Genomic DNA, 18,953 nt, shown 5'->3' on the forward strand with positions numbered 1-18,953 from the left:
CTTGCTAGCTCAAGTGGCTTTACTAGGATCTGAACAAAGGGGACTTGAACGGAGGGAGCTTCCCCCTGAATCACTTAAGGAACTGGGGGAGGTACATGTTGAGAGAGAGGAGGAGGAGCCTCGAGGACGGTGATTGTTATTACTGAGGCTGGGGGTTGAGTCTGTTGTTGCTGCTCTCGAGTGGAGCTGGCACCTTTATCTTTGATTGGAGACTCGGTGAAAGTTCCAGTCTTGGAGGCATGTTTCTTTGGCAATCTATGCCTTTTTACCACGGGTCCAGCTTGATGGACTCAAAACGGGTATGTTTTAAATATTTATAAATCGCAAGCGCACGAATCATTCATATAGAATAGTGATCGTGTAAGCAAGGATGTTGAACCCAAAGGAGTTGTCTAAAGTCGAAAAGAAAACTATTTTAAACCAAAATTAATAAATTCTAACCTAGTTCCAAAGATTGATGAGAATTTTTGTATATTAAAAATAAAATAAAAGATAATATATATTACTAAATTAATAATTGTAAACAAGATGGTAAAATAAAGATTATTAAGATAATAGAATCCACAAAATATAAGTTCAATAATATTTAAAAGTACATTGATTCTCAAGTTTTAGTGATAGTTAAATAAATCAAACTATCATTTTCCAAATAGATTTATAATTTTAAGCACAAATTACTTCTAAAAAGATAGGATTTTTCTTCACTTTTCAAAATTATAATTTCAAAGCATTTAGTGTAAATCAATCTAATGAAATAACAAATAAATCAATGAACATTATTTATAAGGCAAAACATAATATTTGTGTTCTAAGCATGGATGTGTACAATTTAATGACACATCTTACACAAAGAATATTATGTTTTTGCACTAATGAAGAACAAAGTGTAAATATGTGCTAACAATAAAAAATACATGATATTTAAGATGAAAGAAGATATTTGAAGAAGAAAATTCCATAAACTTTGTTGCACAAAATGGGAAATCAATATACAAAATAAATACTATCTAGTTACATATTGTTTCATCATCACCTTAATAATCTTAAAAAGATTAGAAACTCATAACTAGAATAGAAAATACAAACAAAAAAATTACAACCATAAATAGGAAAATTTGGAGAAACCCCCAAATTTTTCCTCTAAAAATACATAGGAAAAATAACCAAAAAAAAGAAGGAGATGAAGAGAATAGAGAGATTTTGACATGTGTAGAATTTGTGGTATGGTAACCTCCCCCTCTAAAATGAGCACCCTACTCCCTTATTTATAGAAAAAAAAAAGTGTATTAAAATAATCAATTTAAATTAATAATAATGTGGCAAATAGGGGTAAATTATAGGGTGTAATAATGATGTTTTGGGGTAAAATGTGTAGAAAAGTTAGGTAAAAATTTGGCATTTTTAGTATAGGGGACAAGGGGACATTGGGCAATTTTATGGGCTCAAGAAAATGGGAAAAATTTGGAGGCTTGGTTAGCAGATGGGAGGAAGGCTTCGGCTGGTGTTGTGCCAGGCGGATTGAAGCACGGCATGGGAGCATCAGGCGTGTGGCTTCGGAAGCTGCTGGCTGGAAAGGGCATTGGGCCTTGGCATCTTTGGGCAGAGGCAAAAGGAGGGGCACGGCTGGGAATTATTGGGCCTGACAGACTAGGCTTCAAGAGGTGCTGAAAGAGGCAGGCTCATGTGCCAATTTTTGTTATTTCCTCTCAAATTTTCCACTTTTTCCTTTCTTTTCTTTACTTTTCAAGAGCAAAAGTGCCATAAATTCCCTACAAAATAAATATAAAATAAATCATAATAAAATATTTTTAACTATAAAATAAATCAATTTAATTATTTGAAAATATTAATTATAATTTAATTTATATTTAACATTTAATTTCAATAATACAACATTTTTTTTTACCTCAAATTAAACAGCAATAATTCAATTAATTAACTACAACATTTTACAACAAAATAACTATAAAAACACATCAAAATATATAAAATCAAAATAAACCCAATAAATTCAAAATTACTTTAAAACTTAATAAATTAATTAAAAACTCAATAATTAAGCAACAATTATCACATAAAAAGTAGTAAAATAACTCTATTTTGTAGAGTTATCACATCTCTGGCCCCACCAGCCTTGAAGGCACCTTTTAAACTTGAAGCATTCGACAAATCCATATCTTCACCTACAAGGGAACGAGCAAGGAATTCAGATACAAGGAATAGTTAGTCATAATAATGCAATGAAAATAACAGAGCAAGAACCCTACCCTCTAAGCTAGGGGAGGAATCTATTACAATCAGCTCAGGGTTATGAATCGGGCTTGGTAAAACCTCTAAGTCCTGGACTACCGAAGGTGGGGAGGACTCTAAAATTATTACACCATGGGTCCTAAGGGGTTCAGACTCTTCTTCCGAGCTGGATTCATCTACGGATTGCCTAAAACTGGGGGAGAATACACTCTGACGTAAGGAAGGCCATGTCCTACAATTCATACCATATTCCTAAAAATTGGTTGACCTAAAATGGAGAGTATTGTCTACCACAGTGGTGCATCCGGGGTAGCTATGGTCATAGCGTACCACCAGAAGATCTACACATCGGAGGAGCTTTGTGTTCAGATCCGAGTCAACAGGATGTCAACTCACGAGCTGATGGGGGTTGAATTGAATCATCCTAAATCTAGCAGCGACCCGATCTAGTTCTCTATATGGGTTACCTTGGCCGGAAGTGCCGGCTGTTGCCTCGGACTCAGCTCGATCTAGGTCAGCATGTTGCCAATCCTTAAGAGCTCTTCTCTTGCACACCAGCGACACCACATCTTCTTCCTCCTCGGTGTCTTCAATGGCGGGCAGAACTTGTTGAGGAGGACGGAGGGCGGACCTCGAGTCCTGATAGCTAGTGTCTGATCTTTGCATATTAAGTTGCAGGCCACCATGGTACCATCATTCACTACCTATCGGAATTCCTTCTCCTTCGAAGGAAGACAGGACAGTGTCTCGTATTGACCTCCAAGGGTCTCAGATCGCCCTGTCCTCTTGAATATAGCTGCACAAAGAACGAACTCAGTTAGGAGGATTAAACTCAATAAAAAATGATAATGGACTTCAGAAAGTTAGGAGACTTATGAGGACGATTGAAGTATCAGTGATTGTAGTTCTTAAACCCATTCAACATAAAGAACTGCTCTTTATAGTCATTTGGGTGGCTGGGGAGGTCAATAACGAAGGCTGTGTTGGGGAAGCAAGTGAGGTAGTAGAAATCGTCACCTCGCCCCTTCTGATCAGGATTGGCTTTGAGGCAGCAGAAGTACATAATATCAACCAGAGTAGGGACCTCCTACTCGTGCCTCAAAAATAAATATTTTAACCCCGCCAAAAGTTGGTACGAGTTTGGGGGGAGTTGGAATGGAGCCAGTTCGACGTAGTTCAAGAAATCTACGAAATACTGGTCCAAGGGAAGGAAAGCACCTGCTTTCAGGTGCTCATCATTTCAAGCCTCGAAGTCATATTGAAGTGGGGCGCAGCTCCGCTCTCCTTCCAATGGGGGCCAAGAGATAAGGCCCTCAATCCCCATCTCGATCCCATGGCTCAGCAGTATCTTGTTCACCTTCCCCTGAGTCGTTATTCGGGACATGATGTGCTCGGCCTCGAAAAAGGCATCAGGGTCAACAACAATCTCCTTTTCCACCACTGGGTCGAAGTAAGGAATAGGAGATTCGGACGCAATCTGCTTGCCTTTATTCTTATTTTGGGTAGAGGAGGTCGCGCCATTTTTCTTTGGTGGGGCCATGATTTAGCTCTCCCGACGACAAAGCGTCCTATTAATGGCGACCTAAAATGATGCCTAGCTACAGTGATAAAGGTACGATGGCCCAAGGGTTTGAGTAGGGTTTATTTTTGGCCTACGATGATCCCAAATCTACCGAGCTAAGTTATATCCTAGCACCAATGCATGATTCCACGCGCAGTCCTAGGCCACGCACTATAGACTCGGGAAATGCCCTGATACTTTGGGATTCGCATGTCAGACCCACTACTTTTCTTTTAAAATCGGATTAATGCAAAACCTCTTAAGGAATCGTGACCATTAAGATACCCAGAGCCAAACCTAAAAACCTCTCAAATTCTATATCCAAACAGGTATCTTAATCGATTCATCAACAACACTTTCCTTACAAAACCCAGAAAATTTGCCTAGTTTTCAAACACCTTATTTCTAAACAAGTCTAATATTGTTCTTTTAAGCCAAAACCGATCCCAATTTGAACTCAAACATGGATAGAACACGAAACGGTACTGAAAGTAAAAAAATATATATTTTTCAAAATAAAAGTAACTCATTGGAAAATAAAGAGTGAAAGATTCAAACCAGCTGAGGAGATACTTACATTTTATACGTTTACTAGATGAGAATGCTGGTGCTTGCACAGTCGGAAGCTTGAGAGCTTCTGAAAAACGGAAGGGTGATGAAGGTTTTTGTAAAAAGTTTGAGAGAAAAAGGGAAGTTTTGTCTCTAAAAAGGAAGTTTTTGAATGTGAAGGTGGCGAGGTTCAGGTATGATCTCCCTATTTATACGTAATCTTTGAGAATTAATATGGGCCATCCGATTGGGACAGCTCGAGATCCAAAGGTAAAGATTGAATGACCCGTGTAGCGACAAAAATTTGACATGAAGTTGTCACAGTCCTCGAAACCCGAACAGATGCCAATTACAGACGATCACGTGTTCAACACTCAAGGAGTGGTTAGGCACGATTTCACATGATAGAAGCCTAAAACCCTCTACTGTGCATGTCATAAAATGATGACGTCAAGCACGAGCAGGAGCTTGGGGGAAAATGTTGTACCCTAAAAATTACCACTCAGCTAGGGGTACAGTCGACAGATAAGCACGTGGAAAAAGCAGATGAGTAGAACATCTAGCCAATGATGATATGAGCAACTCGAGTTAGGACTCAGAAATATGACGTGCAGATAATTTTTAGATCGCCTCATAGGACAATGATTCAGTTTGAGACATGTAATGGCCAGATCGCCTTTAGGGTGCTCTAAACTTAATCCAAACTGAGGTTCATATTCTCTTTGATCACCAGCTCGATGAAGATGTTCTGTGTTGGGTTTTATGCCCTTACAAAACCATGTCGGACATGTAGCACGATTTCATATTATCAATAAAAGTAGTAGAAATCATTTAGTTTGACAGCCGTGTTGCTTGCTTGTTTTATTACATGATTATTGAAATAATACAAACATTTATAAAATCCCGAACATATGGATAGTTATAATTATAGTGACTAGGTCATAGTGGATTATAGTTGTAATTATATGTTCAAAAGAACGAGTCCTAAGATTAGATCAGTGCATTGGATTTTCACTGATTAGGCAATCTACGATATGATCTACTTACACATTCAGGGTGTGATGTCTTGTCCAAGTCATCGACCAAGTAGATAAGATTGGATGTATTTAGTTACATCGGACTAGGATCGATATTGATTATTGATTAATAAATAAGTATCGTTGTTATCAAATCTAATCAATGTCACAACATTGACCATATGTTAAATCGATCTTAATTTTGAGTGATAATGTTCTGCTAATCTTTTGACTTGTTCGTTACCAGCTTACCCTACGGTCTAGCCCATATTTACATCTTGGAGATTTATTAGTGTAATTGAGTGGGAGTATTATTCATAGATATGAAATCTATAACTTCTGTATGAGAAGTGAAAAAGATGATTTCCTTAATTTCTTTGTTCAAAAGGTTAAATGATTGAGATCTCATTTCTGTGATTAAGTTCACTGAAATATCATTTATAAGGAACTTAGTGGGAGTTAAGGATAAAATACTGATGAGGGGTAAAACGGTAATTTGTACCCAGCTCGTTAGTAAGTCATCGATAGAGGATTGACTGATTGTAATGGTTATAACAATGGATAACGTATTTATGGTTTTGAAAATACATTCTATGAATTCAAGAGTTCAATTACGAGTCTATAGTGGAGTCATGAGGAATTAATAAGGTAGTGAAATTATTCGTAAATAAATTCACGGTAACTTGTTGGAGCTTGATTTCATGGATCCATGGTCCCCGCATCACCTTTGAGTAAATCATCTAGAATATCTCAATTAATTGATTTAATTATCAATTAGGATTTTAAAAGTTGACTAGGTCAATTTTGAAAAATTTACAGAGATATGAGATTTAGAGAATAAAAGAGAAATCTTTGGGTAAATTTATTAATATTGATAAATTGGTATCAATATAAATAAATAATATTAAATCAAGTTTCAAATTATAATTAGTTAATTTGAATAAGGATTTAATAAATTAATTAAAAAATAAATAAATAAATAAAAGGTTTTGAATTTAGGCCCAGTTGGGATTTAAATTCAAAACAAAGAGATTGGGCCCAAGTCCATTTATGGCAGCCCAAGGATTTTATTTTTGTTTATTATTTTTAATTAATTTAAATTTAAATAAATCCCATTAAGTTGCCTATATAAGGAATATGATATCTAGGGTTTTCATAAGCAAGTGAGTTTCAGTTGATTGGTAAGTGAAAACCTAGACAGTCTAACCTTTCTTGGCCTCTCTCTTCTTCTTCTATTCAATATTTCTATCTCATGTGTTGAGAACCAGCCCACACTAGTTCTAGGTTGATCAAAGGCTTGGTAAGGAAGACTGTGTTGCTGATCTTGTTCAATCTCTTGATAATACTCTGCTACAGAAAGGAATCAAGGGTTAGAGAGATTGAACGATGGAGTTGTTCTAGTTCCGCTGTGTAATGTAAGTTTTTACTTTACTCTGTATTTATATCAATTTCATAGGAGCATGTTCTAGGAATTTGCATGTTTGTTTGATAATATGTAAATTGCATGAAAATAAATAAAGATCTTGCAATGAGTTTTTCCAACACTCTGCTCGTGGAAACCTAGTCATGATGCACAATGAAGGATCCCGAAAGACTTTGAGGCTCTTTATACGCTCATTAATTCCCAGACTGTATTGCACATTTATTGCCCGAGATAACATGAGTAATTTCCATAGGCAATTGTATCCCTATGTAAACGGGAACTATCTTGATTGAATGCTTGCCATATTTATGCACACGGTTACCCAAACCTGTCTAGGAAATTCTACTATAAATATCAAGGATAATGGACAGGAAGGGGGACTACTTTTTGTAATGCACAAACTCTGCAGAAATTGTGACAGAGTAAAACATTGTCTTGTGGACTAGATGGATTTTAACCACTGAACCACGTAAAATTGTGTGTCAGAAGTTGTTCATATAGTTCATTACGGTTTACAAAGAACACTAATATCTTTCTTATTGGATTTCTTAATCTACTGCTGGTGAAAAACCGCGTCAACAATATATATTTAAATATGCCCTCAACGGGCCAAAACTACGAAAATGCCTTTCTAATAAGAAACGGGCCCACATGCATACTTAATACACCTAAACATGCCAATATAGTCATATTATAATATAACTCACATAATTCATATAATCATGTAATACATAATTAAATCTATTATTGCCCTCCTGACCCCCTAATCAAGGCACTAAGCCTTATTAGAGAAATTGAGACGTTGCACTAGTAAAAACATTAAAATTGATAGAGATAGATCGTTCTAGATAACAAGCTAACAAGCGTAACTCATTCAACCTAGGTCACATTTTTCATCACAACTCAAATTGATTTTGATATGATTAATAATTGTAAAGTTACCACAAACATTTAGAACCCCTAGACTATTAGGTGAATAGTAATTCTAAAATGGCAATCAATTATAACTCTATCCTAGTCGGTAGTCGTCCAAACAAGATACAAGTGATAATCATAAACAATTATAGCATATACATATCAAAAATTTAATGAATCAGAATGAAAGAAATCGAACTACTATTAATTATAATCATGTCTAGGGCATTAAAATAGCCCTTAACCTAAAAACAGAACTACTCCATAATCAAATTCATATTCATAAACATAAATATTCAATGAAAATAGAGAAGTATTGAGAAGAAATAAAGAATATAGATGATGATATATTTTTCTCCTCCTCCGCTGCTCTAGCCTCTAATATTCGCAATCCAAAGTTATTCTAAAAGTTAACACTAATCCCTTTTATAGCCCCTTAAAAATTACATTTAAAAATCAAAATTTAAGAAAAAATTCTATCGCGGGTCGCGCCCAGGGATTCTTGGTGGCTGCGGCCACGGGACCAATCTGAGCAAAAATACGCATATTGGCTGCGACCAGGAATTTATGGTGGCCGCGGCCACTAGTCTCTGACTCCCATTCTGCGGCCAGTGCCCAATCTCTGCACGCTTGCTTTTTCTTCGTAATATCCAACTTTAAGCTCAAACCTCAGGTTTAGGGACTTATAAAACACTTAAAACTTGTCTCAAACTTCATTTTCTTGAGTCCTATCGCCGCACATTAATTCCTAACCACAAAAATACATCAAAGTCATCAATAATTTCTTATAAAATATTTTATAGCTTAAAAATCAAAGACACATAAAACAAAGCTAAGAACACCTAAAAACACTAGAAATTAACATTATCTAAGTGCGAAAGGATACACATATAATACCCAAAATGTCATTATCACCCTACAAATGAGTTCATCTTCTTCACATTTCTTCCTTTCGTTGATGACTTCTTGAGTGTCATCCTTCTTAGCGGGCTCTATGGCCTTTAGATCCTTGTCTAGGATGTAGAACACCTTGAGAGTACTTAGAAAAACCTACTCTTGTCTTGCCAACGAATAAAGTTAGTTCTGTCAAATATATCCAATAGAACAAAGTTTTGAGTCATAAATTTCAAAGCCGAAATTGAAGATGATTCTTCCACGATGAGGTATCTCATATAATAGAGATTTTAAAAGTTGGGAGAGAGTGGGATTACATCACCGCAATAATAAGAATCTACACACAATAACACTTGACAGAGTCCAAGAAAATATTGAGATAGAGATGTTCAAACCCTAGTAGTAGAACAAAACTCTTCGATCTTCTTGAAAGATTCAAACCCTAATTAGAACACCACTTAAAACTTCTTCTTCTTAGATGAGAATCAAAACCAAGGCTTACACACGAAGAGTATCGCTGTCCAAATTCTCTATTTCCTAGACCTTGATGAATGTTTGAGGCTTTTTCTAGTATAAAATGGAATTGGGATTGAGCAAGCCTTGAAATTCACAAAGACAAGCACTTTCTTTATGAATTTCTTGGAGAAAACTTATGATCTTGAGAGCTAGAAAGAAAAGTTAGAGAGATATTTGATAGAGTGATCAAGTCTTTCAAAACTCTAAGAGAACCCTTTTATAGTGTAGGCATTGTCGGTAAGGCTAACCAATATCATTAGTGCTTTTAAGCAAATCATTTGGAGCATAAAATATGTGTTTATAGGGACACGGTAGGCGACGTGTCGCTTGTCCATAGGCGATGCGTCGGCGATGCGTCGCCTGGTGGGCATCGCCGAAACCCTAGGGTTTTAGGCGATACAACACCTCTAATGTGGCGACGCAACGCCACCGAGGCAGGTCAAAATTCTCAAAATTGACCTTAAACACCTCCAAATGCTCCCAAAATTTTGGGCATCCATAAATGTTGGGGTTTTATGCCCTAATTGAAACACAAATTCTTTGTAATCTCATTTTATTATCAATAAAAGAATATAAATCATTTTTTGACTTGGTCAATCACTTTGCTCACATGTTTAATTTTCATGATTATTTTTTTAATATAAACTTCTATTAAATCTCGAGCATATAGCTAATCTTATTTATAGTGACGTAATCACAGTAGAATATAAATATGATTATATGTTCAAAATAAGTTAGTCCTAAGATTAGTCAGTGCACAGGATTTACACTGACTTTCCAATCTACGATATGATCTACTTACACATTACAGTGTTATGTTCTTTCGAGATAATTAGCAAAGTAGATAAGATCAGATGTATTTGTTACATCGGACAGGACCGATATTGACAGTTGATAAGATAAGTAAACATACTGTTATTATCAATTCTAGTCATATCATATAGTTGACCATAGGTCAATTCAATCTAAATTCTGAGTGGTTAGTATTCTAACTAATTGTATTATTTGAGTTCTTTGACTTGTTCGTTACTAGCTTACCCTACAGACTAGCCCATACTTACATCTTGGGAACTCGGTAGTATAATTGAGTGGGAGTGTTAATCATAGATATGAACATCTATAGCTTCTGATGAAGAAGTGAAACGATGGTTTCCTTTTAGTTTGGTTCAAGGTGTTAAATGATAGAGATCTCATTTCATTAATTAAATTAGTTTACTTAAATATCATTTACAAGGAACTAAGTGTTTTAAGGATAAAATACAATGAGGGGTAAAACAGTATTTTAGTCCTATCTCATTGTAGACCGTCTATAGAGGATTGAGTGACAATTATGGTTGTAACAATGGATAATTAATAGCGTATCTATATTTGTTATAGAGTGTTCTATAAATTCAAGAGTGCAATTCCGAGTCTATAGTGGAGTCACGAGGAATTAATAAGTTAGTAAATTTATTTGTTAGATTTATGATAACTTATTGGAGCTTGATTTCATAGGCCCATGGTCCCCATTGTAACTTGGATAAAATCATCTAGATAGTCTCAATTAATTGATTTAATTATCAATTATAATTATCAAAGTTGACCATGTCAATTTTGGATAGTTTCACAGAGTTGTGTAATTTTGAAAAGAAAAGATAAATTATGGCAGATTTATTAATTAAGATAAATTAGTATCTAAGTTAATAAATAAGTTTAAATCAATGTTAAAATTATAAATAATTAATTTGATAAAGGATTTAAATAATTATTTAATTAATTAAATCAATAGAAAATAATACAGGCCTTGATTTTAAGTCCAATGGTGTTGACTGCGTTTTTAGCCAACGACGTGAGAACGTCAAATACGACAAGCCTTCAAGAGAAATCAAAACGACAACAGACGGTATAAACAAGAAAAGTAAAGAACACATGAGATTTTTATAGTGGTTCAGCCCCGATTGTCGGTAATAGCCTAATCCACTTAGAGTTGTGATTTATAAATCTATTCTCAAGATCAGATGGACTATGCCAACTGAGTTTCTTCAGTATAAATTGTGAAAATACAAGAATTCTCTCTAATTTCAGCACTTTCTCTCTCTAGAATAGACAGACCCAATTTTATCTCTCTAGAAAGAATAAGCCGAAGGAACCCCCTCTCTCATCTCATAAGCTCTCTATTTATAGAGATGGGATCCTCAACTGATATCCCCTTATAATAGGGATATTTTATTATATTTATTACATTTATATTACAAATAAACATTCAAAATTCAAAATGTAACAAACTCCCCATTTGTGGGAAGAATGAGAGATTCCCGCGCATGTTGTTGAAGTTGTGTCTGACTTAGTCTCCTCTAGCTAGTTGGTCCACCTCCTACTCACTACCCATGCAAGTGCTGGTTGAACATGCATGGTGGTAGGATATGCATGGTGGTAGGTTGAACGTGCATGGTGGTAGGAGATGCACTTCTCTCCTCTAACATGCACTCTCCTCTAGCATGCCATGTTCCTCCTTGAACCAATCTCCTTGGCTTCTCCTCGGACCAAGGTGGTCCGAGGCAACCTCCTTGGCACCTCACCTTGAACAACATTGGGGCAACCTCATCTTGGACAACATTGAGGGAACCTCACCTTGGACAACATTGAGGGAACCTCACCTTGGACAACATTGAGGGAACCTCACCTTGGACAATATTGAGGCAACCTCACCTTGGACAATATTGAGGCAACCTTACCTTGGACAACATTGAGGCAACCTCACCTTGGACAACATTGACAACATTGAGGCAACCTTCTTTAGCATCTCCCAAACATGTCCGATCGAACATTGTATAGACTTTCCTTATGAAAGTCTAAGTCTACATTCTCTTGCATGAGACTCCTCCTCCTTAGCTATTTACCTTGGACACGTTCGAACCAACACTTAGAAAACCTTGGGAGGCTTACCTCCTACACACCCTTGGGGTCTCCTAGGACCACATCCTCCTTGGGGTCTCCTAGGACCACATCCTCCTTGGAGTCTCCTAGGACCACTCCCCTTAGCTCTCCTAGGAGGCACTCTCCTAGATGCATTCTCCTTAGCCTCCTAGGATGCATTCTACAATTTTTGGGTATAACAAATGGGCTTATAATCAAATGGGAAATTTCACGGGCCTAAAGCCCATGATAATTTCGACCTAGGGCTTCAAAATAGCTATTATTTTATTGATTTTTTAATTAAATTAAATGACCTAATTGAGTCTATAAAATGAGTGCTTAGAGAGAAGTCAAAACATAAGTTTAATCACTGGTTTTCTGATAGTTTTAGATTCTCTCTAAACACAAGTCCTTTTCTAAGCCTCTTTGTTATTTTCTCTTCTTCTCTCTATATCTATCTCATGTGTTGATAATTTCCCACACTAGTCTAGGTGGTTCTAAGGATACATTGGAAGATTGTGAAGAAAATAGAAGATCGGTTCAGTTTCTTGATAATACTTTGCGACAGAGAGGATACAAGAGTTAGAGAAACTGGAGGAAGGACTGTTTCATTCCGCTGCGTATACTGTAAGTATTCTATTATTTGTTTCTCTTTGAATTCAATTTTAGAAACATGTTTTAGGCTATCTCGTATTAATTTGTTTAATATTAGATATACATGAAAATAAATAAAGATCTTGTATAAGTTTTCTAACAATAAATACCTCAATGTATCACTTTAGACCCAAAAACTAAATTTTTAAATGCCTACAGTCAAAAACTTAAATTTTACATCTTCACTATGTGAAACTATTTAATGTTTCACACATAACTTGTGTAAGAACACTTGGACTTCGTATTTTAACCATTCCTAACATAGCCAATGAAAACACATTTAATGGATCTTGGGACCAACTTAGTCCTTTTAGGATTTGTGCTCTTATAAGGTAAGGCACCCCACACTTTAAAATAATCGATATTGGGTTCTTCCTTTCCATATCTCATATAGAGAGATATTATTCTTTTTCATAGGAATTTGATTAAGTAAATGATATGTCGCATGTAATGCCTCTCCCCACATATTATAATTCAACTTAGCATGTAATAACACAACATTTATCATTTCTACAAAAGTTCTATTATCTCTTTTAGCTATATCATTTTGTTGTAGAGTGTGTGTGGAGTTGTACATTCATGTATAATACAATCCCCTTCACAAAATACATTGAATTCATTAGAAAAATATTATCACTTCTAAGCACCTTAATCTTCTTATTTAATTGATTTTCTAATTCAGCTTTGTATATCTTAAATGAATTAAAAGTTTCATCCTTAACTTTACGTAGATATACATAAGTGAACCTAGAACAATCATTTATGAAAGTTAAGAAATACATATTTCCACCTCTAGTTAACATGTCATTCAATTCACACAAGTCACTGTGAATTAAGTCAAGCAATTTTGTACTTCTAACAATACTAAGACAAGGTTTCCTAACAATTTTAGATTTAATGCATAATTCACATTTATCAACATTTCTCACATCAAAATTTATCATACCATATTTAAACATTCTTTTAATAGTACTATAACCTACATAAGCAAGTCTATTATGCCACAATGAAGAAGAATTAGAATAAACAACATAGCAAGAATGGGAGGAATTATTATTAGAAACATTATTTTAAGAGTACACAATTTAACCATCCCTTCACAAGAGTACCCCTTCCCAATAAAGAACCCACCCTTTGACAAAATTAGCTTGTCGGATTCAAATATCGTTTTGATACTCGATTTCCTTAGTAAATCACCACTTACAAGGTTTTTATTCATCTAGGGCTCATAAAATACATTGGTGAGAACCACCTTCTCTTGGGATGTGCAGATCAAGCCAACGGTGTCTTTGCCTTCTACCTTTGACCTATTTTCATTTGTCATTTGTATCTCATGACCATCTTTAACCACATCAAAGGTCTTAAAAGGTGTTTTGCCATAAGATACATGAATGGTGGCACATGTATCATACCACCATCCCTTCATCTTGCCTTAGATGACATTTACTTCACTTAGGGCAGCCACAATCTCATCATTGGTTACATTTACCTTGCCCTCATTTTGGTTCTTGCGGAACCTACATTCTCTAGCATAGTGACCACCTTTGCCATATACAAAAAAAAATGCCATTTGTTGGCCTTGAATTGTCCCAATGTTATTCATTGGGGCTAGAGAGTTGTCACCTTTGTTGTCGTGCCTCGTGTTTCCTTCTCCATTATGATGATAATATTGAGAGAGTTGGGGAGTGTATACCAAATTTTTCTTTGAGGTCCCTCCATTGGCCTCATTCTCACACTTATCCATGGAGCGGGATTTTTCTTTAATTCTCTAATGTTTGAGAATCTCTTCCAAGAATATTACCTCATTCTTGTGGATAATTTTATTTCTATAGCCCTTCCAACTTTGAGGTAGCTTGGCAATGATAGCACCAACAAGGAATGTCTTGGGTATTACAATCTTTAGGGTACTCAATTTAGTAAAAATAATTTGCAATTCATGAATTTGAGGAGGTTATGGTTTATCATCAAAAAATTTAAACTTCATATGTTGAGTAATTTAGAACTTTTTTGGTATCTTCTGTTGAGATTGGTTAAATATAATGGTTATGTAGTCTTACACAAAGTGGTGTAAAACACTTAACGATTTTCACTTAAGTTGAAGTGAAAATATAATATTTTGTTGTAGGTATCAATAATTTAATTTTATAGGTCTAAAGTGATACAATGATATATCTAAGCGTGCCCAAAAAATTTGGGAGCATTTGGAGGTGTTTAAGGTCACTTTTGAGATGTTAGACATGCCTATCTGGTGTTGCATCGCTTCCTTTTGGCGATGCATTGCCTAAAGCTTGAAACCTAGACGAGACATTGCAGGCGATGTATCACCTGCTAGTAGGCAACACATCGCCTAGCAGGCGATGTGTTGCCTATAGTCAAGCGATGCATCGCTTGACGGGTTCGTACCGTTACATGTTTTAGCTCCAAATGATGTGTTCAAAAGCTATAATCATATTGGTTAGACTTAATGATAGTGCCTATACTATAAATATGAGTTATTAGAGTTTAAAAGAATTGATCACACTTTTCAACTCTTTCTCTCTCTAGCTCTCAAAGACCATAAGTTTTCTCCAATAAGCTCACCAAGAATTACTTGACTTATGTGAGTTTCAAAGGCTTGTTTAATCCCACTTCTCATTCTATTTTGGTGAAGCTTTAAGAAACTTTGGGAAGGCTTGGAATAGATATTTTGGATAGCAATATCTTATTGTGGCAAGCCTAGGTTTCTAAAACAAAGGTTGTATCTCTCTAAAACCCTAACTTTGTAATTGTGTTATTTTATTGTGATTTATTTACTTAATTGTGATATTGTTGTTATTTCATCCTTTAATTTGGTTTATTATTGTTAGTATTGATGATTAAATGTTTCTTAATTCATGCTTATTCTTTGATTATCAAGATTTTCATTCATACTTTGAATATGTTTCTTTAATTATCAAGATTTTCTTTCATACTTTAAATATATGGTTCTTGATTAGTCTCTAGGGTTTGTAATATTGAATTAATTCCTTTAATCATTGTTGATATATGCTATTGTGAGCCATAAATTCCCAACACTTTCATCCTTTGTTTTGTACTTATTCTCAAGAGCGCCCCAAATCTCCTTAGCGCCACTAGTGTTGGTGTAGAGATCATATAGCCTATTCGGCAAAGCGTTGAGAATGTGACCCCTACATATGAGTTTATCATGCTCCATTTTCTTCCTCTTCACGATAAATTTAGAGGTGCCATCCTTTTAGGAGTTGAGAGAACTTCCAATTCTGGATCCAAGATATAGGAGACTTTGAGGGTGGTGAGAAGAAATCGGATCTTATCTTGCCAACGAATGAAGTTTTGGTGCATGAGTTTGAGATCTACCATGGATGTAGAACCTTCTTCCATTATTGAAGATGATAGAGATCACAAGAGTAGGAATAATAAAGTTTTTTATTGCTAGGGGTAGTGGTATAACTCAACAATAGAACTCAACAAATACTTAGAACAATAACACAAAACTATGAAAGATAACAATAAAAAATCACAAACCACTAGAAATTTGCTTGAGATGTGGATCTTTGTCCAGAACCTTTATTCCAAACCACTAGAAAGTTGCTTGAGGTTTATACTATGAAAGAATAAGGAGTGAGATACAACAAGCCAATGAAATTCTTAAGTCTAGCAATCTTCATGAATTTCTTGGAGAAAATTGAGAGTCTTGGAGAAAGAGAGAAAGTTTGAAGGAGTGATCAAGTCCCAAAAACTCTAAAAGAAACATCTTAAATAGATTAGGCAATGACTTTGGGTCCAACTAATAGGATTAGACTTTTTTAAAACACATTTTTGGATGCAAAAAATTTAGCTCATACAAATGCAGTAGGTGACACGTCGCCTGCTATGTGGTGATGCATTGCCTGTCGTGCCTCCGAATAATTCAGGTCGGGCTGGGCCGGACCCATATTTGAAATAGTAAGCCTAGCACGGCCCATAGGCCCGACCCATGTCGTGGCGTGCTCATGTCGTGTCGAGCCCAAATCGGGCTGGCCTACTTTCCTTATTTAGGCCTAAATTAGGGCCGACTTTTAGGCTCATTTTATTATTGCAAAAAAAATGTGAGGATAGGGAATTGAACCTTCCACCTCCTCTTTAACAATCAATGGACTCACCACCAATCAAAATACATTTCTTTGTTTAAATTATAGTTTGAGATATTTTTATATACTTTTCAACAATACTTTACACAAAATTATATCAAAGATAATTATTAGAATTTGAATACCTACTAATAAATACTAAAAAATTTAACTCACAGATCTTTAAATTAATATAATTATAAACATTAAGAAAAATAATAGATTTTTATTATCATTTTAATTTATAGATAATTGACAAATAAAAATTTATTATCATTATTAATGTCAAAATATTGGGCTTTTTATCGTGACGTACTTTTAGGCTAGTTTGTTCGTGCTTTTGTGTCGTGCCTTCAGGCTTGTCGTGTCGTGCCGTGTCAATTTTCAATTCATGTCGTGCTTGGCCCAAGCCCATATTTCTTCGTGTCGTGTCATGGTCGTGCTTCTTGGGCTCGTGCTAGTTTTGTGCTGTGCTAGAAAGCTCGGCCCATATTTACAGCTCTACCTACAACAGACAATGTGTCGCCTGCTGTGTCTTAGCAATCCTTGTCGCGTGAGCACGATACATCTCCTCCATAGGGGCGATGCATCGCCTTAAATTTTATCCAACTTGTCCAAAAGTGACCTTAAACACCTCCAAATATTTCTAAACTTTTGGGGCATGCTTAGATACCTCATTATATCACTTAAAACCCAAAAAGACAATTTTTGAATGCCTACAATAAAAAGTCAAATTTCACATTACCATTATGTAAAATCGTTAAGTGTTTTGCACCACTTTGTCAAAATACACTTGACCTTATATTTAACCAACCATAACACCCATAGCTAATGCCTCTTATTTTAAAAGACCACCTTGTTACCCAAATATTAACAAAGATTGGAATATCTTGTAACCCAAAAGACCAAAAAATGTTACCAATATGAACAAAGATTGGTTACACCCTGTAACCCAAAAAATCAAAATGTAACCCATACAATCTTTCATTCTCTAATTTTCTTTCATGCTCGTTTGTCTCTTTTTTCCCTCATGACCAACATTGGTATGATGTTGTGCAGTATTCCTCTTGCCTATGTGAACCTGATTCCTTTAACCCCATTGTTCGAAACCTATCGTGGTCATGCATGGAGCTTTCATCTTTTGACAAGCTCCTTCATCCAATCACCAGTGGCGGTCATGTCCACTGCCAAAACCAAGCACACAAATTAGTTCCTACTATTGACTAGATCACGATCCATCATTGGATCAACTTTGAAGACTACCATAGAGGATAGTACATGGTTGTTGAGAAACCTCGTAATTTGAAAATTTTCTACTTCGTTCCTGCTCTTCTAAGCGGCAATAAGCCATATTGTCGCCACTTGAAGACTCTACACGACATAGAATTTAAAACACAGAGCTTCACTTTTTCAATCGTCGAAGTTGGGTTGTGTCGCTACTGTGCACCACCGTAGAGCTTCAATAATGCATGGTTTGAACCGTCAAGGTGATACAAGTAACAATTCTAACATAAATCGCATATTATAAAAAAAAAATGCAACTAATAAATCCTGTACAAAATAATTGCAAACCTTAAAAATCAGATTTTCTCAAATAAGTAATAATACCACAACTTGTGTTGTAGGAGGGATACCATGAAGATTCCTACAAATAAACACCTTAATCTTAGACAACATTTTGAGACCCCCACAAATACTTCCACCAACTTGACGTACCACTAGAACAAGATGAGGATTCACCATTCAACACATCCATAATAACAACATAGCCTAAACGAATTGAATATATCAAAATGCCACATTATTTGATCCTTCATCTGGCGAGAGCTGAGGCGTATTTCTACATGATGTGGCTATTATGGTTTGAGCGAAACAAGGCTAGAAGAGGTGAGTTAGCTTGGGATCACACTACCCTTAGAGAGACCGCAACTTCACTTCTTTTTGGATACAAAGAGACGTGCTTGAGTTCTAATACGTCTTTGCTAAACAAGTGTCTTGTCAAAAGGATTACATGGAGTGAATCAGACATTCCTGAGGATGGTCATACACGTGACATATCAGTTTCATGTATGGGGGATATGGCTTGGGTTTGGAAGTCACCCGATAGGGGTTGTTTCAAATTGAATGTATCTGCTGCATTGTGTTCGTAGTGTGGCTTGATTGGGGTTGGTGTC

Source organism: Humulus lupulus, chromosome 7 (genome assembly GCF_963169125.1).
Source record: "Humulus lupulus chromosome 7, drHumLupu1.1, whole genome shotgun sequence".
Classification (NCBI taxonomy): domain Eukaryota; kingdom Viridiplantae; phylum Streptophyta; class Magnoliopsida; order Rosales; family Cannabaceae; genus Humulus; species Humulus lupulus.